This window comes from Apis dorsata, unplaced genomic scaffold (assembly GCF_000469605.1).
Source record: "Apis dorsata unplaced genomic scaffold, Apis dorsata 1.3 scaffold_618, whole genome shotgun sequence".
Lineage (NCBI taxonomy): Eukaryota > Metazoa > Arthropoda > Insecta > Hymenoptera > Apidae > Apis > Apis dorsata.
In genome coordinates, this window is record NW_006263814.1 from 68,509 (window position 1) to 71,408 (window position 2,900).

General features: G+C 38.6%; 1 protein-coding gene across 1 annotated transcript in view; it reads left to right on the top strand.

Moving 5' to 3' along the window:
* Positions 1 to 119: 119 nt before the first annotated feature.
* LOC102677536 (protein hunchback-like) overlaps positions 120 to 2,900 on the top strand; it is a 6,391-nt gene continuing 3,610 nt past the window's right edge. Inside the window, exon 1 of the mRNA XM_006621238.2 lies at positions 120 to 580. The gene's annotated coding sequence lies outside the window, so the exon portion shown is untranslated. The remainder of the gene's footprint in view (positions 581 to 2,900) is intronic.

A 2,900-nucleotide genomic window follows, 5' to 3' on the forward strand; every position in this document is an offset into this window, starting at 1 on the left:
ATAACTGGTAAAAAGTTGGTGGTTCGTGGGGGTCAAGACGGAAGTTAGGACGGGGAGGAAGTATGCAAAAAAAGCGTGGAATTCGCACAAGAGTGGTGGGACACTCTTTAAGGGTGGGGTATCGAAAAACTAGCGTGATGAATCGAAACGATAGGCCGGCCGTGATTGGACAAGCGGCCTCGGTTGAAGGGAGAGGGTAACTGCCCTCTCGGCACGATCCACAAATAAGCCGGTATTCCATTTTGGGTCTTAGGACATCCTCAGTCGACCTCGAGCATTCGTATGGAACTCGAGGCCAGGATTAGTATTCTCTTTTCTGTTATATACGCGCCGTATATTTTCCTTGTGTACGAGTTGGATATTAATTTCGTTTCGTCTCTATTCCTTTCTCCTTTCTATACCTACGTCGAAACATCGCGCGAGAAAAGGTGCGATCGAGAGAGGTTGCCACGAGTTAGTTAGTTAATCAGTTGGTTGGTTGGTTGGTTGTGTTGTCAGTGTGTGAGAAACCGTGGATCGACTCGAGGCCTCCAGGAATAATTGGAGTAAACTGGAGGAAAGCGAGGGGACCGTCTTCAAGGTATGTCCACCTTTTTTATTATCCTCCTCCCTTTTATTCAACAAATATGAACGAACGTGAATGAAATTCCTTTTCCTGCGAATTCGATAAAAATCGTTGCTTGTAAATCTGATTAACACCGATATATCTGTGAATCTCGTCGATCGAGATAATTCGAGGGAAGAGGCAAACGGTTTAAAACGGTCGGTAATTATCGGTATTTTTGAGGGAGAACGATTGCCGATCGTGGATTCGAATCGTGCTTTCCTTTTTTTTACGCGTGTCTTCGATCGTTTTACGTTCGATCATGCATTTTTTACGCTTCTCGTTTGTTTTTACACACGATAAAATAAAACGTTCAATTTCCAGCGTGTACGTGTACGTGTCGAATGTATTAGATTCGTAACGACCACGGTTTTGAGTTTCTTTTGAAGCCTTTTCCGGGAATCATCGATATCCCTATATCAGAGGTAATACCAATACGCGGCGTAATTGGCCGTTGTTTAGTTTGCGTGTTTCGAAAAGTGTCGATATACAGCAATAACATCGTGTATCGGGATCGGTGGAAACAAACACGGAGAAAATTCAACATGTCGTGAGCAACAAGGATATCGGAAAAACAAACGTTAGATCGTTTCTCGTGAATTTGGTCGCAAATCTTTCTTTCTTCTTATTTGTTACTTCTCCCTCCCTTTTGTTTCCTTTATTTGTCTTTTTCCTTTTTTCGTTTTTTTCTTTTTTTAATCGAAAAAAAGAAAAAAAAGAAGAAGAAAAAACGAGGAGGAACCGGCGAAGGAATCGGCCAATTGCTCGCCTAATTGTTTTCGCAATCGCCATAACGTCGCCGGCGAAATGAAATTTTTCGCCTTTCATTTAATGTCGTCGCCTCGTTAATAGCGGTCCGTCTAAAATTTACACCGTTCCGATACATTCGTATTCGTTGTATAGATACGAGATAAAAGCCTCAAATTATTCAAAATAAACATTTTCACGATTTAAAGCGATTATATTCCGTATAGGTTATTTTTCGTACTTTCAATCCCCTTGACGATATATCCACATCAAGATTTCACAATTTCAATTTCGCAAAAATCTTTATCGATTACCGGCTTTAAATCGTTCCAATTATTAAACTCAGCTAATTTTTTTTTCTATAATTCCACGCATTTTGTCATCAGATTTTTAATTTTTAATAATTATCCATATCGAACAATTCAATCGTTTTCTCAGCGCGATTGCGAATTTTTCGCGTATAAATTGTCAAGGTTTTAAATCGTTCCAATTATATTAAATTAGCCAATTTTTTTCTGTAATTCCACGCATCTTGTCATCAGATTTTTAATTTTTAATAATTATCCATTTCGAACAATTCAATCGTTTTCTCAGCGTGATTAATTTTGCAAAAATCTTTGCGAATTTTTCGCGTATAGATTGTCGGAGTTTTAAATCGTTTCAATTATATCAAATCAATTTTTTTTTTGTAATTACGCGTGTTTTCATCAGATTTTAAATTTTTACTACGATTAATTATCCATTTCGAACAATTCAATCGTTTTCTCAGCGTGGATCATCCGTGACTATATTCGCGAATCTTCCGCGTATCTGTTCCGTCCCTTCGCCATAGGTTTTCTATTTATTGTTGTGATCGTGCTCGGAATTTCGAAAGGTTCTTCCTTCGACCTTTGCCAAAGCCTTTTTTTTGGCCTTTATTCGAGCAGGAAAGAGTCTGCTTTAATCGAGTTGTGAGCGTTCGCGCGTCGTTGAAAGAAGAATTTCGCGACAGAGAAGAAAGAAATGGTCGCGCAGAAATTGTCCGAATCCTTCAAACTCGATCGTAACGATGATAAATGATTTACGTCCCCTAAAAAGAATTTATGCTTCGACTTAAAAACTTTGCATACTAATTTTACTAAAGCTCTAGGTGCCTAAAAATCCTCACTGTTACAAGGGTTGTTTTGTTTTCACCCCGATCCCTGGTTTACCCGGACAGAGCAGTCAGGCAGATGAAAGAATTGTGTTTGAAATTTTATTTATGGCCATTGTTGGCACGGGGTAAAACGGACAATGAGATTTTCTGGTCAAGAAGTCAAAAGCGAAATCTTCCAATCCGAAATTTCTGGTCTCTCTCTCTAGGTCTTTCAACCGTGCTCCACTTGAATAAATGAAGCTAGAAACTTTTAACCCTAGTGACGCTTAACCTTGGATCCAAACGAACAGTAAATTTTGTTGCATGTTTATTAACCAATCGTTGGTCTCCAGTTCCACCACTTCTTTCGTAAATGTGCGTAAAGTCGGTTTTGATATAAATCAAAAAAAAAAAAAAAGGAAAAAAAAATAATAA